This window comes from Strix uralensis, chromosome 3, assembly GCF_047716275.1.
Source record: "Strix uralensis isolate ZFMK-TIS-50842 chromosome 3, bStrUra1, whole genome shotgun sequence".
NCBI lineage: Eukaryota > Metazoa > Chordata > Aves > Strigiformes > Strigidae > Strix > Strix uralensis.
Genome location: NC_133974.1, coordinates 133,386,738 through 133,403,151, shown reverse-complemented (window position 1 = coordinate 133,403,151; position 16,414 = coordinate 133,386,738). Strand labels below are relative to the sequence as shown.

Genomic DNA, 16,414 nt, shown 5'->3' with positions numbered 1-16,414 from the left:
ATTTTACTGATTTGAAGATCTACTTTCTGCTCCCTTTACTAATGTCAGTAAAACTGAAAGATTTACATACTCAGAATAGATTTCAACATGCTGTGGGGAAACGTGGACACAGGATACTTTTTGTTTGTTTGTCTTGAAACTTACGGATCCTGATCTGTGGTATTTACAAGTCTAGTTTCTTTTCCAGGCAGAGGCTAGCTCCTACATTAACCTTCTGCACCATGGTCAGTAAGAATCCATTTGATCCAGGTGTAGCCTTCTCCTGTTATGGCTGAATGTTGTCATGTCATGAGTGTGCTTTGAAAGCTGCAGTGGGGCTCTGTCTCTCCTGCCTCCTTTAATCATGGCACCTAGGTCATATATGAAAGCAAGTCTCTAGGCATGTAAGGTCAGTGAAAGTAGTGTTTAGTTTAATTTCTGCCTCCCTCATCTTTTCAGTCCTCACTGAATTATCCCAGATCTCATAAGAAAACATCAGTTAGTGATCATTAATCCTCTACATACTTAGTGTTTGTTTACCTTTTTTAGAGGATGCTGGGGACTGGCTGAAATCAGGCCTGCAGCAGCATTCACTGTTTAGTGTTAGACGTTTATTCCAGCAACTGCCCTGAAAGGAAAATATGTATTCTACATCTGGTGGAAGTTAAGGAATTTCTCCGTAGCTCCAGGAGCCAGAGGTCCAGATTTTTTGTTAAAGCAGAACACGATATATGACACTCCTGCTGTTTCTTACTTACTCTTAGCTGATGATAACTCTGGGAGAAAGAATAATTATAATTGTTGCTTCAACAAGTATTTACGTGAGTGTTTAGTCAGATCTCACAGGCTGTCTCCCAGTAGCAGAGTGCATGGGGTAGAGTCCTGAGGGAAGCTTCCAGGTTAGCTTTCAAAACACTCCGGATTGAATCTAAAATATTCATATAGGCACACCTTGGGAATCCCAGAGTTATTTAGTTGTTTGTGTAGCCCTTACAGTGTGATGCTGAGTCAAGACAAGCAGTTAGATCCAGGCTGCAAGCGTATTAGATAAAGCTTTCTCTCAAGCAGTGCATTAAGGGCAAAATTGCATGTCTCTGTGCCAACATTAAGCTCATCCTTCTATATCTGACTAGTCTGTAGACCCCAGGTTTCTGTAGTTCAAGACGCCCAGAATAATGTATAGGAAGTTAAGAAAACTACAGCATTTGGGAGTCTTTGCCGCTGCTGAGGGAATTCCAGGTTCCCTATATGTCACATAGTGATTGACAATACTTGGACAGAACTATTCTAAATGCTTGCTACTTTAAGGAATGTATGTAATCCTATTCATAATGGAGAAAGATATTCTGCCAGAAGGTGATAGAAAACAGTATTCTGGAAGCATCAGGCCTCAGGGAACAAGATTTGGTCGGAATAAAACTTAAACTGCTGAGAAGTATTATGAAAAATGTGGAGGGGTGGAGTCAGCCTCGTAGAGGAATTTTGACAGCATTCAAAATTGCCCACAAATAAAGCAGACAGGAGTCATGAATCCCGTGGGCTGGATCCGCCATCAGGTGGCTATCGTGTGAGAGGGTAAAGGGACAGTAGCCCCAGCATTCGGGTAGTTTGCTATGGCATGTGCGAGACACGCTGTGTGAGTGGGAAGAATTCGTGCCCCTTCACCAGCACTGGCTTGCTTTGTTCACAGCTGCGCTCAGCCCTTAAATATTTGTGTTGACCTGATGGCAAGTGAAGATGTGTAGAGAAAGGAGTTCAAACTGTTGACCTGCCAACACAGGCTTTTGCAACTTGACTCCAGTTGTTTAAGATCTATGGTCTGCAGTTGAGCCATTCTCTTCCCATTGAGGAGAAATGAAAGATATCTCGTGTGTGTCACAGACGCACAAGCAAGGTTATCGCAATGTGGAAATGTAGAGATTCTAACATAGAAATATCTTGTTTTCAACCCAGATTGGGAGGAAGGTTTAGATAGTGAAATTATATTACGCACTGTGCTTTGACAGTGCTAGGGAATATCTGAAGTGCTCTAGTATTAAAGATCCAGAATAATGTAGGAAAGGGTTGCTGATTTTCGTGTGATTTGTTGGGAAAACTGTTTGGAATAAGAGTAAAAGTTCCCAGTGAACTTACATAAGCCAGAATCTGTGCGGGTATACAAGAAAGTCTCTGTTGTTGTGGCTAGCATTCGCAAGAACTGGTGTACAGAAATATATAGTACCTGTATATTTTTATACTCCTTGGGGTGACATATAAATTTATGTACATATGTATTTTTCATCAGAAGTTTAGAGTTGACAGTATAATGTGCTAGTTGTCAAGGTGTTCAAGAGGGTTTTTTTGACAAGAATCTCAAAGAAACCTGGGATAGGTACCAAACTTGTGCACCAATTTCATATTTCCTCTTTTTTTTTTTTTTTTTAAACATTGCTGTGTGCTAGCCTGGGCTGGCACAGCTCCACCAGGAGGGTCTCTGCCCCATCACCACCTCCACCACTGCCTGTCAGATGAACCTGCCCCACCCTGGTCTCAGCCCCAAGCCTGGAGCACCTCTTCTCCCTCCCTCTCCTCCTCTTCCTCTTCTCTCTGCTCTCACAGGGCTGTTTCTCAATTTTTAATTGTTTTCCCCTCATGCCTCACTGCTGGCGGCCATTTTGTCTGTTCATAACCCGCTTCCCCTGAGGGGGCGGGTGGTGCCCTGGGCTGGGGCTGCTGGAACCCACCGGAACCATCTAGAACCGCCTGGAACCGGCTGTGGCCAGCAGGGGACAGCCTCTGCCTCCCCTCACAGCCCGGCCGGCACCTGGGCACCCCCACCAAGTGGTGATCTCAGGAGGAGAGTCAAAATAAAGATGGCAGAAGAGTAATAAATGTAAGGAAAAAAATTTAAAAGGTGAGTAACAGATAATAATCAAGCCGTGTGGAGGCAGCAAAAAGCACCGAGTTGTTTGCGCAACTGAAAGCGAGTGAGTGGGCAGGCGGTGAGGTGTGTGGGAGACCAGCCTGGGTGAGCTTTCTTCAGGGCAGCTGGGCAGAAACCTAAAGGTGAGGAGGAGGTGTTGAATAAAGAAGGCTGAAAGGGAGCCGGTGTCCTAGGGGAAGGAGAAGCCCCTGGGAGGAGAGGGGAGGTCTACAGAAGGTAGAGGCGGCAGCAGGTCTCCTGAGAGGAGCGGGAGTTGGCCAGTGCGCAGAGCCCATGCTGGGGGATAATGTCACAGGGAGGGCACAGCCTGCGTAGTCAACAAAGGGGGACAAACTGAAGGCACTCATTATATATGAATTACAAAGATTAGAGCATGTTTTCAGTAACTATAGTGACAGTATATGTATTTCTGTTGTTACCAGCATGAGTAAGGTGGGATTTTGGTCATTATGTGTGTGAAGAAAATAAATGTGTGAATTGCTGAAGTACGCTAAGGAACTCTTAATTTCTCTAAGGACAAGAAAGCAATGCTGTGCAGGTATGTTTCTGCACACAGATAATTGCTTTTTGGAGCTCGTAGAAACACGGAGTTTGAACAGAAGCTGTAAATGCTAGTGGATTTCCTGTAAACATGGAAGAGGCTTCGTTTACCTTTAGTTGTGAGGATTACATCCAAAATATCCTCATGAACAACAGATTTATCTCTTAGATGAACTCCATCTGAACATATCATCATACAAAAAGTAAGCTAAAATACTTACCTCAAAGTTGCCAGCCAGACTAAATTTCCTTCAGCACTAAATTTCCTTCAGTGCTGGATACCATAAATTTTGCACATGTATGATAGATATTTGGCTCCGTGTCTAGTATCTTTAAAGAATAAAAACATTTTAATTACTCAAATTGTTAATTAATATGTGATTCATGCCACTATAACAAGATATATCAGCAACACTCCTAGAATCAATCAAGTGAAGGTTACTGTTTTATTTAGGAGCAAATTGAAGATTCTGTGTTTTAATTAAAAACTTTGTGTTCTATCTAAAATATCTACATTGCTTTTATCATTCTATAGTTCTATTTTGAATATTCCAATTTAATCATGTGAATTAATTCTGATCTAAAATTGTCATTGAAGTTAAGCAACTATAGGGAAGGAAAGTTTACAGCTGCTAATAGCTTCAGTTAGGAACTGGCAGCAGTCACTTGAGAGAATCAACTATTAAAATGTATGATCCTTTCATTTAAAATCAGAGTAGAAAGACTTGAATTTTCAGTTACTTGCGTGGAAACATAGGTAAATTTTGTAAAGTAGGACCAAGAGTACTGAAGTAAAGCAAAAGAGAGGTAAAATATAATTTAACATGGAACTCATGAGTTGAAATAAGGATGCTAATGCTTCTTCTCGGTTTGGCTTATGAGTAATGGAATAAAGAGGTTATCTGTACAGATGTTAGTGTCTGCTCCTAACATCTGTAGAGAAGCTTCTCTTGGGTTCTCTTCCTCAGATGTGAAAGGTAAGGGTAATACTCAGCCTGTGTACATGTAGCTGCGTATCTATACGTACACATTGTCAATGCCCAGCTAATTCAGACATTCCTATTCGTAGATCTAAGTGCAGGGTTGAAACTGGTTGGCAATATTAAGCAGAAAATGCAGCTCTTTGTGGATAATTATCTGAATACTTCGAACCAAATTATACTCTTGTACATGTAGATGTGACTTTCAGTGACTTTGTGCCTCCTTGCAGTATCTGTATGAGACAATACAACTGCATTTTTTTCAAACATCTGAAGCACAGATGTGTGTCTCGTATCTGTCACAAAATGGCACGTCACATATTATTCCATGGGCTGACTTGTGGCATCAATGTTGTGTTTTCTCTGGCGACTCTGGCAATTGCATATACTCAGAGACTGTCTTTCTGACTAGTCAGATCTTATTCAGACCTAATTAAATGAAGTCTGTATTTGAGAAGGCTGTGAGTGAGTTGTTGGTGCATATTTTTGTTCTACTAGTGGCATCAATCCAAACAGCAGGATTGGGGATGGACAGAGAATGGGAAAGACAGAGCAGATGGAAGAGGGAAGAGCTAAAGAAAATGAACACATGCAGGGAGACAAAGTATGTCTGGGGCAGGAGAAATTTACATGAAAATTTAGGGAATGTGGCATATGTTTGTTTATTTTCCATGGTTCTTTTGGCAATACAAAAGCAGTTAAAGTGAATTTTTGGACCTTTATTGTTGTATCTTTCTTGTTTCTGCACTTCCCACAGATTTCTTTTTTTGTACCTTTTGCTTTCTGTCCCATTTTGAGATGGACTTAGACTTTCAGGGTAGCTTTTTCAATGATTTTATACATACGTTCTACACAAATTCCTCTGTGTCATCACGAGGGATCCTGTCCCCAAGTGCGTGCTGACGTTAGTGTCTGAAAGGTGGCAGTGCGGAGGGGTTGGGTACAAATGTCCTGGTGCTTGGCAGGGGGGGTGGAGGAGACTATAAAGTTGATCTTGTTTTAAGATAAAATCACCTTCCCCTCTATTAATGCCTTATCCTGAGCTTTGGTAGGTTGTTGCTACAACATTGCAACATTGTTTCCTACAGAATTACCACACTTAATTACCTAATTTGGTAATTTAAATACCTAATTGGGTCTTACAATCCTGGAGTTCAGTGGTTAAACCTGGTATGTTGCTTCATGCCACAACAAACAGCTCGCTGTAGTGAAACTGTATGAGTTCACTACCTGGTTTCTTGTTTTTAATTTGAGAGATGGTGGTCAGATGTACTAAAGCACAATACACTAGGTGTTTAAACCTTTATATATCTTAGAAACTACCCTTGCTGCAGTCATTCTCCAGCATTTCATTCTTTGTGTGAGTTTGGATGAGAAAGCTTCCTCTATAGATCTCAGCTCGACCGCAGTGATTTCATCCTGCACCCCACCAGAGGAAGCTCTAAGGCACACTGAATGTTGCTAGACCTCAGTTTAGTGTCTGATGCTGTAGCATAATGGATGTTAACATCATGGCCGTGGCTGCACTCTATAGTATTTGGGTTCTGCTTTCCATCATTGAAACAGCAGCAGCTCGTATAATGTTTTGCAAGTTTCTCCTTTTTAGGAGTAGATTTGCAGATCATGGTCTTTCAAGTTAAATTCACTCTGTAAAATTTGTGAGGAATATTTTGTACAAAGATGGCTTTGAAGCAAAGGCCTGGGTCTAAACGTCTTTCCTGAAAATTTGAATTTAAATCACATTGGTGGCCATTGTATTTGATTTAGGCATGGCTAGTACCCAGTAATAGGACTGCTGAAATTTTTGGCCGTTTTGGCTCATTGGCTTAAATCCTTTCAAGGAAACGGAAAACCACTTAAAAAATCCTGACCAAACAGCAAATAAATATTTTTTTTCAGTGAAAACTTATCTTTGTACTTGTAGCTAATATGTCATTAACTATCTATCTTTAAAACACTGTAGTTTTTTTAATGTACGAGACTCTTCCAGGAATGACTGTGTTTTGCCCACTCGGTGTTGTGAAAGAAAGGAAAGACCAAAGGGTTCACCTTTTCCTTATACCTCTGAGGTGCCCAAAGCACATCCATAGTTCAATGTCATCTGAGAGAACCGGGGATGACGACTTCACAGAAGTCAATAGAACTTGTGCCATTGACTTTGCAGGTCCGGCTTTTCACCCAAGCAGTCTGCCTAGTGATTTTTAGTATTGATGTTTTCTGACAAAACTTATACTTCCTTTTTATAGAAACATGCTTCTTCCAGTGATGGACATGACCCAGCAGTTTAAGTGGCTTGACTATATCAATTTATTCAAGAAAAAAAACTTTTAAAAAGTAGTCTATGTTTAAGTGCTTTAGCTCGTCACACTGTCTCCTTTCTTCATTCTGCAGTCTTTTTAAGTAATGTACTTGGGAGATGATCTGTAATAAATAAAGGACAAAGAATCCTATGTTCAGAGACTGTATTTGTTTAGTGAACCTGAGAATTTCCAAGATAAAAGTTACAAATATTTATTTGAAAAGTGACATGAGAAGGAAGGGTTTGCTGAGGAGCCGTTTCAATACAGCCAAACCATAATGCTATTACACAAGTTGCACCTACAGATATCTGTTGTCAAGTGAAAATAAGATCGGTTGAACTCAAAGAAGTGCCAGAAAACCTCTTCATGCTTCAACAGAGCATAATATGTTTGAAGTAATGGTGACTAGTTATATGCAATTATCTGATATTAGGGAGTAGGGGTGGTGGGGAGAGCGAAGAAGAACACGTCTAAACAACTTTTGCTATACTGTGTGATAATGTCCCATTTATCTGTCAGGGTGGTTTTGGTTTTGGTTTTTAGGTTTTTTTAAACTTCCAAGTGGCAAAATGAAAACCAATTGTAAGACTTGTCAAAATCTCTCTGAACTTGCAACTTTGATAGAAAGTCACTTAGAGATAAAGAAGAAATCTTTAAAATGCAACCTTTTTAGTTGCTTAAAATGGAATTTGTGTGATCATTTGGAAGTTGCTCTGTGTGTCTGGAGAAGGAAGGCTGAGGTCAAGCAGGCACACTGTCTTCGCCGTTGTGCCTGCAGTGTATCTCCAACCTCCTTTCTATGGATGCTCGTCCTCTCCCCATGCTTCCCCAGTCCAAATATATGTGAAGTTTTTTAAAATTCAGATGGTTTAGGCATAGTCTTACTTGCATTTATTTATTTATAATTATTGTTGATGTTTTATGATTAATATGAGGGGTTTTTAAGGCTTTTCATTAGATCAGAACAGGTGTATGCAGGGAGTTGATTAATAAGTTTTTCTCTCTCTATGACTTTGAGATGACTTCTTAGAAGATCATGGACTATTTTTAGGCAGTGGAGTGTGAAAGGAGGGAATAGAAACACCCACATTGTCTTTTTTGTGATTGGAGTAGATATGTCTTCTTTCTGCTTGCTCTGTGACTGCAAGCCAGGTAGGTGTGGGACGTTCATCCTGAGCTAGGTGAGCTGCAAGGCTCCCAGCTGACGGAAGGATCTAGTGGCTGTCTGCTAAAGACTGTAGTTATGCCCAGTAGTTGCAATATAGTTCTGAGGAACAGCCGGGGGATTTGAGGCAGCCAGCATTAACTGTCATGTGAAAGGGAGGAGGTGACCAAAAGGATATGCTGTCAGTGCTGTGTGGGAAGAGAGAGGCTTGTGTACAGCAACTTTCAAGATATTCTCTCTGTGGACTACTCAACGTTTGCAGGATTTCCCTGTGGATTTTATCGTTTCTGAAGGCTGCTCGCTCAGCAAAACCACCGTGTCCCCACTGGCAAAGAGTGGGATTTTCTCTTATAACGTCAGGTACCTCAGTAATGCCTGAGGTACAATCAGGGTCGACTCTCTCCCCGGTCAGTAGGAACTGGCAAAAGGCAGTTCAGGACTTACATGGGACTAGTCACTCTCACAAGGACCCTGTTTCTGATGATTGTATATGGCTCAGCATGACTTGATTCCATACTTGGGCACGGTATGGGATAACCCAGGCCTCTCAGTCCCTCTGGCCACTGAAATTCATTGGAGTTTGAGTGAGATGATCCTCTCTCACAAAATGAAAATTTAGGAACAGCAAAAATGAGTGCAGATGGGTGGAGAGAAAGTACAATATAACCATGTAGCTATTTTGCTACAGAAAGGACATAGCGAGTGACTTACGTGCCATTTATTTGTACAGTTAGATCTTATTTTCAAAGTCAGCAAAAGTTTCCAAAGCTCAGCATCTTGGAAATTGGGGTATAACATATAATTCTATACAACGATCAACCTTGGTTAAATGGTCTGATGACTCGGATTGTATATGTAAGCTGTAAAAGGAGACTCTGTGTCGAAGCTGTCTCACATAAAGGGTTACATTTCAAAGAGTTCTTAAAGACTATTATTTATTGAATTGTTTATTAAATGCATGTATTTTAGTGAATTTCTGTGTAGAGGATATTTTTTATACATATATATTTATCCTTTGGACAAGTGATCACAGCCCCAACATTACTAATGACAAATGAATATATTCAGAAGCCCAGAAGTGGAGTCCAAAAGACTTTCAGATATTGTTTTTCTTGGATGGATGTTAAAAGCCATTAAGTTTTGAGAGGATTCCTATGAGAAAGCACCTTTAAACTGAGAAAGGTCAATTTCTTTGACAGCCAAGACAGGAGGTTTCAGGGGGGTTACTGTGATCCAAAACCTGAATTATGTATGTCAGTCCTTGGGGTCTATCTTTTAAAATGGGAGTGACTGGGGCTGGAAACCTGGTGGAATGGTGGCTGTTCATTTCCAAATGCAAGTAGGATATTATGTTTAAAACCCATGTTGGAAGAATGCTAAGGTTACAAAGTTAAGTACTCTGAAAGCAAGAAATGACACAATTAAGGTTGCTGAAACCTGAGTTATTCACTGGACACTTCCAAATGTCTGTCTCAATAGAAGTGGGGATCCCTGCGCCCACAGCCACATGTGCCAGTTTACTTTGGATTCACACTCTCTTTCATAGCAAATGAGGTAAGGATGCAGCTAGGAGGAGTGCCATGGCTATCTGCCTACGCTTCAGCCCACGCTCTCCCTTTAAGATGGCATTTCTGGCGAGTGCAGTGATGGCTGCATAGAGACCTTTCTGGTCAGCAAAATATGCTGGGGGTGTTGAGGACCAGGAGCGGGAGGATGGAAAGCAGAGGCTCCCCGTTCTCCGTCCTTGAACCTGGGCACGAAGGGAGAAGAGCCTGATGGGGCACTACCATTTCGTGCTGCCCTTGCAGCCCTAGCCTGGAATGTCCTCAGACAGACTGAATCTTCAGGGAAATTTTTGATGCCAAGTCTAAGGCTGAGGGGGAGCCTTCTTTTTTTCAGACAACAGAAGACAAAATTCTGATCTCACAATGCCTTCCCTGCCAAAATTTAAGTCAGTGTTTCAAAGCATGAAGACATATTTCTCAGTGAAAGGCAGGTGGGGTTTGGAGAGGTTTTTTGATTTTTATTTGTAGCGGCAGCGTTTTCTCTTTAACAGCATGTGAGAAACGTTACCAAACAATTCTTCCTGAGGATAATTTGCCCCAAATTATTAAAGTCTGGCAAAGGTATAAGCACCTTAAGTGAAAAGTCCTGCAACAGAAAGTGTCTGACAAGCTAAGCTGCAACTATTGCATTACTGTCAAACGTGCCTCGTTTGTTCTACTGCCATGACAGAGTTTGCATGTAGACGTTACAGAGCACGTTCCACTTTGAACTGTGTTTTTTACCCCTTTTCATGCTGACTCTATCCTTCGTTTATACTTTCACTCTGATTAAGGAATGACTCTCTGACTGCTGGAATGCTAGTGATTGAAGACCCTAGTTAATTTACACGCTCTCCAGCATCCTTGGTCTATTTTTATTTCAGTATTCAGATCACATGAAACCATTTATAGGATGTAGTAGCTTTCACACAGAGTTGCAGCCAACTATTTTCCAAAGGTTTTGGATGCTAGAAAGCAAGTCTCGACAAATTCATGAGCTCAATATTCTTCACCCATCAGTCAGTAGTGAGGGGAAGAATCACATCCCTGAACCAAATAACTTTCTAACTTCCTCATTGACTGATTCTTTTGAAAGTTTCTAGTGAACAGGTACATGAGCATTTTTATAAATTAATTTCTCCCTTTAAATGTCTGCATAATTTAATTTGTTTGTTGTGATAGTTCACCATATGCAGGGCACTTCCAGAACTTACAGCAATATTGACTGTCTGCTAAGGATTTGAGTAGGAGGAATCCATTTTATTGGAGAAAATAGACAAAGAGCTTGATGAACAAAATGTAAAAGGTGTGCTTTTACTTGAAAAAACATACTTCCTAAAATTAAATAAGATCTTGACTTGTTTTCAAAGAGCGGCATATACTTTGGGCGGACATATCTATGGTAGGTAAGCGGGAAAGCTAAGAAACTCATTTTGTACTTCAAAACAGAAAATGTGAAATGCTGGTTGTACTATTGCACTGAGTAATTTTCTTCTTGATTCAAAACAAATAAACCCAGCCCAAAGCCTCCAAAAACCTAATGTAAGATTTCCTTGCATGGAGCACAGTAAAATCTTAATGGCTTACTTCCTCTGCTTTCCTTTCGTAACGTAGGAGACAACTGAAATAAAACCTTGTCAAGAAATTATACCTCTGACTCGCCACGAACACAGATTGTCTCTTGAAATGTTAAAATTCAGCTGATCTGTTAAATAATAGTTATTATGAGGTGAACTTCCGTTTGTGCTGTTGGAATTCTCTCGTATCAGAATTCATTAGAAAGCTTTGGAAAGGTATCTCCTAGGAAAAATGAAAACCTCCCTGTTAATAATCATAAAATTGCCTCATACTCTATTATTTTGGCTTAGCTTCCCCCCCCCCGTTTTGAAAAATCTTGGGCCCAGCATAACGATTTTACTTCTCTTTCTTGTCACATTGAGACCAAAAGATGAGCCGATTGTGTGAACTGCTATTGGTAATCAAAGTGGATAACGCTCTTTTTCCACAGGATTTTTTTCTTAGGGTATTTAATCCTATACTGAGTGAGGTGGAACCCTCGAGGAGGGTTTCTTTCAGTATTTTTGTGCTCTCTAGGTATTCTGAGGTCAGAATATTCCAGTTATAGTCTTTATGGTCATAAAAGACCCATGAACTTTGAACAGAAAACTCTTGTGGGGGTTAGTGCAGAAATATAAATGGCAGAAGCTAAAAGGGTTGATTGTCTTTGGTGGAAATATATATACTTTTTGGAACACTGGAGTGGAAGTAAAGACAAATGAACATCCTTATGGTGTAATCACCAGGTTGAAAAATCAGGTGACTTTAGTACTCAAACTCCCTGTTAGCACAGTGAGTTTTTATGTTCTTTATATCTTCGTTGGTGGATGAGTCAATGTTTAAATGCTCATTTATCATTTACTATATAAAAGAAAAGCTATTACCTGAAACTCATTTTTACAGTTGCAGGCAAACCGAAATAATCATTTTCAAGGACCTAAAGCTGTTTCTTGAAGAATGTCATCATTTTCTTCTTATTTTACTTACCACTTACACTAGTATATGAGGTACCTTCAAGAGCTGTACCTTACAAAACTTGGCTGCAGATATTGCCAGCCACCATACCTGTACAAACTGGGCTAAAGAAACTCAGTTTCAGCAAACTACATTTATCTTGCAGACAGGACAAAAGAACCACTTTAAAGGCACAGCTCACACTGAACACTTGGGCTGCTCGCTCGGTGCTAGCCTGTAATATGCCTTGCCCTGAAGGCTGAGCAGCCCAGTTGGCCCATAGAAAGTATTTCAGGAGTTGCAGGTAAAGTCCTTGCTCTGCCACAGAATCACACTTGCTTGTGCCCGTCAAGAGGGGAGCTGCTGCGAGGTGGCTGTTCTCTGCTTTGCTTTTAATGTGAATAATCTCTCTGAGTAAATGAACTGTCTATCTGAAGTGGTAGAGGAGTATTCTTCATTTTGCATAATAATTTGATGCCTGTCCTAATAGATCGTGTTTAATATGAATTTTTGGGTACGTCTTTACTGTTTTCATAGTCTACATGTTAGTAGTTTATGTGCATATCTGCATGCAAAAGTTTCTACCTACTGATGTTTCTTAGGACTCAAGTTCTGAGGGATGCCAGTACTAAGAGTTTTGTGTTACCGCTGGGGAAAAGCACAACTTTGAGCATCTAATTGCACTGTGATATTCTGTCAGAGCCATTACATTGCCCTGGGACCGTACCTCTTTGTATACTGGGCCTACATGGGCAAAAAAAGTGGTGTAAACAATACCGTACATTTACCTTTGTTTGTTTAACCTCACATATCTTCATTTAATTTTCATTCCCCCAGCGCCACCATACTTTGCCACCCCTTTGTGCCTCATTCTTTATCTCACCAAATGGCCGAAGCAGGCAAATGAGGTGATTAGCTGAGGCAACCAAGTGGTGAGACCAACAGCAGTGTCTCTACAGGAAATTATACCACTCGTACGATTGCAGATCACTAGGGGTTTTGCTGTTCGCTTGTACTTGCAGACACGCTGCCTCTGACATAAACTCAAATTACGCTGCCTCTGTGTATTGTCTGTCTCCTTCTTGCTTGTTGGTGAAGAGACTTAGTCCGTCTCTTTTAGTTGCTGGCAGAATGGTAAGGTCCTCTATGCAGAAGGCCCGTTCTCCCTTAATCCCACTGTAAATCCAGGTTGGAAATGAAACTATTATAAGTGTTAATTTACAACAGCATCTAATTGTTAAAATTATCTTGTTAGGATGACACATGACATGATAAAAATAAGTTACATATGATCTTTTAAACTCACCCGTATCTGCTGCACATCTTGTGATGTGTGAGCACCCAGAAGACACTAATTTACTTCAGTGCTTGTACCTTCCTTTTATAAAAATCCGTAGGTACTTTTTAAAATCAGATGCACTTTTTACAGTGTAATATTTTGAGGCTAGTATGGTTAGAATTGAACTATTTTATCTGTAATGTAATAGACATGATCTCTTTTCTTGGGGAAAACTGTAGGTTTTCTATGAATTCTAGTAGGAGTGCATTTGATTGTTAGCTCATGAAGTCAGTGTTGAGACAAAGCACATGTTAGAAGAAAGACAATTATCTGACACTGAGAGACATCCATTTATTTATTTTCACTTTTCCAGCTGTTCATCTTTCTTTTTTTGTTTGGTTTGGGGTTTTTTTTGTGTGTGTGTTAGTTCCCCGAGCAATTGAGATGTCATCAATATTTGCACTACAAGGGAATATTGTAAGTAAAATGGCTACAGGTTTTACCTAAGTTCCTTTGAGTGATTGGTTTACTACAGCTGTTTTGTGTCTTTGATAGTTATAGCAGAAAGTCTCAACAGTTTAACATGATAAAAGATGCGGTGTCGGTGATAAATGTCTTCATTACATTCTAATTAAAAGGTGCACTAGCAGTGATAGAATGTCATCCAGAACCCCCATGTTCTATCTGTATCTATTTAAAAATTGCATATTTGGAACATACTTTTGTATACGTTGTTGAACAGGCGAGAGATTTTAGTGGTAATGCATTCCTAGCCTGTTGTGTCATTTTAACAAATTGCTTTCTCAGTCATGTGATCATACTTAAGTCTTATGGTTTATTAGCTGATTTGAGGCGAAAAAAAAAATTAGGTCTTATATTCTCACATGGCAATTTGTCCCTGTATTATTTAGTACTACCTATAGTAAGGGAATCAAAGTCAGTGAACAGCTGCAGGCTCTCAGACCTTCAGAGCAGGCATGTTTGCTCAGCCCATGAAGATTATACCCGAAAGGCATTGATTTTACTTTCTCATTCCTTCTTTTTTTCATCTTTCCCACCTCCCTTCCTCCTTCTTCTGATTCTAGGGCTGATGCTGACAGGTTGGGCAAGGCAACACTGAACTTAGAAGTAACATGAGACGGTTAGTACCACTCAAGAGGTATTCAGAACTTGGCAGGATTGGTTCTATACACCTCTACCCTTGAAAGGAATTATAAGGTAGACTAATTTTGTCTTGGAAAGCTTTTTCTGCCTGACTTTTCTAGTTGATTTCCATGTTAGGAGTGCCCATTTTCACCTGCTTCTCAGAAAACAAATTTTGCATTTACATGGGTCATCTTCTGCTTGCATAGAGACAAGTTTCAATACTGTGCTTTGAATCTAAGTGTGTCATTATTTGAGTTCACAATTAACCTCTGCCAGAGCTCCCTGTATGCAGGGACTTTGTTTTTAGCATCAGAGAATTACATTGCTCAGAGATAAGGGGACAATATCACAATCTCCTTTTGAAAGAGGGAAAAATAAAGAAGAAAATTTGTTTCCTACTTGAGAAGAAATCGGAATTGTTACGTGTAGAGAAAGTTCTGTAAGTAGGTATATGAACTGTCTGGTGACATCTCAGAATCCATATGTCTACACACAAACAGCAATCAAAGGTATTTCTACTACTACTCTATTCTGTAAAGGTCACACAGTATAAATACTGTTCTCACCACTGAAGCAAACAATTGACTAGTATGAATACTGGCTTTTATATGCACGCTTTCATATGGGCCCACTGGATAATAATTAAATTAAGGTTTCTGGCTCTTCCTAAGGTTGAGCTTGTGAATATCTAAAGATCTGATTGATCAGAGAAGTTCAGGTTAACTGTAAAATTGATCAAAAAGCAAGCAAAGAATAACGGCTCAGCTGAGCAGTATTGCTAAGTGATAAACCAACTGCTGGAGAATGTGACTGGAATGATGCTGTAAAAGCCTGTTTTGATTTCAATGTATTTAGCATGGGACTGTCATTTAACTGTGTTGTAATTGTTCCCATTTGACAAGGAGAGTTGAAGACTGACATGTCACATGCATTTGTATCTGTTGCATTTCTCTTTGCATAGCGAGAGAAGGATCCAAAATGTGACCAAAAAGCAACTGAGTCTTTGTTACTAGTTGGACACGTTGCTCACCGGTTTTGTTCTGTAGAGTATACTGGGCTTTCAAGTGGCGTGGCTGATTATGTGACCATTTGTGGTGGTGAGCGGTTCTCACTCACACAGATAGTCTCACTGAAGGAACCTCTCCTCCATGGGCCATTTCTGCCAGGTACTGAGCACAAGCAACTTCCCTCAAAATCAGCTGTTGGAATAAACACGTAAAGATTTTTTTGATGGGACAAGGATTTTAAATCTCCTGGTGCCCTAACCCCTGCCATGTGACTGCGGCTGGGACTACACAGCCACATCAACCCCTTAGTTAATAAAGCGATTCACCCTTCTTAAATGTGTAAACAAGGAATGATGGCTGCAACCTGTAATTTTGAGACTACCCATCTGTCACAGGAGAAAGCAAGCAGTCATGTCTTTTTATGTTAATTCCAGATGCAGGTTCTGTGGCTTTCGAAACGTTACGGTAAAGAAAGAGGTTTGACTTGACTCAGTATGCCATGTCCTAAACTAAGCACTAAGCTTTGCACTGATTTAATCAATTTTGCTATTTAGTTATGTTCAGGGTGGGAAAAGGGCGGGAGGCAAAATTTAGGTTTCATCCTTTAAGGCTCGAAGCACTCTGACCTTCATCCAGCAAAGCACTTAAGCAAATGAGCAACACATATGCTTAATATGAAGCACATCGTCAAATATTTTGCTGGATCATTGCAAAAATCAAGTTTTCCTTGATTGAAAAGTAAAAGAAAACATGATATGCTAGGGGGAGTGAATTTTTTTTTATATATGGTATCATTTTTACAGACCCCAAACATTTGTTAACTGTAAATTAGTCAAAAAGCATTGTTCAGAGTCTTCATTTCAAGGACACAATTATTTATGGATAAGAACAGGGCAGCCTAGGAGTCAGTGGTGGTTGAAGGGATTAGTTTCATGGACACTTGTTTTGATATTGTGTTTACAGTACTGATACTGGAGATCTGATTATTTCCATGTACAGTTGCATATATATCTGAGAGAAATAACAGGACATTTGAGGTT

At 40.1% G+C, this 16,414-nt stretch overlaps 1 long non-coding RNA gene across 3 annotated transcripts in view; it reads left to right on the top strand.

The window, feature by feature from the left end:
• The window catches only part of LOC141941560 (uncharacterized), a 185,755-nt gene that overhangs the window by 1,012 nt on the left and 168,329 nt on the right, over positions 1–16,414 (top strand). The gene's annotated exons all lie outside the window — the stretch shown is intronic.